Below are 614 nucleotides of genomic sequence, written 5' to 3'. Positions count from 1 at the left end.
CCCAAATCACTATTCCAAGGATTGAAACCATACTTTTTCCCATTCCATTTAGCCTTCCAGATCATTCAAGCTTTTAAAAAACAGGTCAATTTCACATTCAGTTCATCATCCCACATCTCAATTGGCTCATATCAGTTCAAAGACCCAGTAAACACAATCTCTGAGTTGTGCTGTATTATACTTATGATGAGCTGCATTATGACCATCTGCTTCACTTTCTGTTTTTAGAAAGTTTATCATAAGTAGCATGCACCCATGCTATACCACACACATCTAATGCCATTGTAGCTGTAAGTTTATATCCAAAATATTCAAGCCCCACAGTCTGATGAAGGTGAGATATGTGAAGCTAGGGGGTGGGAGTCCCCCATCCAGAGATTTTTCACTTTTATAAATATTAACAAACACACACATTAGTTTCTCTTGTTAGTTTTTTACAATTTTTTTTAATCAGGGGAGAGCTCGAACGTAGTCCCCCACTACCACAAATATGCAGTCGAGTTTCCCACATTTGGGGAAATCGCAGGGTTCAGCACATCCGGAGTGCAATGGATAAGCCTCGCCCTGGGAAAACCACCTTCTTGATCATGGTGTCTCCCCTGCCAGGTTTTTAC

The 614-nt window shown here is 40.6% G+C and overlaps 1 non-coding gene across 1 annotated transcript; it reads right to left on the bottom strand.

Annotated features, from left to right (window-relative positions):
• Positions 1-451: 451 nt before the first annotated feature.
• On the bottom strand, positions 452-614 carry LOC142436695 (U1 spliceosomal RNA). Its single transcript, XR_012782071.1, has one exon. It is a non-coding gene; the product is annotated as a U1 spliceosomal RNA (small nuclear RNA).

This window comes from Tenrec ecaudatus, unplaced genomic scaffold, assembly GCF_050624435.1.
Source record: "Tenrec ecaudatus isolate mTenEca1 unplaced genomic scaffold, mTenEca1.hap1 Scaffold_546, whole genome shotgun sequence".
NCBI classification, from domain to species: domain Eukaryota; kingdom Metazoa; phylum Chordata; class Mammalia; order Afrosoricida; family Tenrecidae; genus Tenrec; species Tenrec ecaudatus.
The sequence above is the reverse complement of the archived record's forward strand: the minus strand, read 5'-3'. Positions and strand labels throughout refer to the sequence as shown.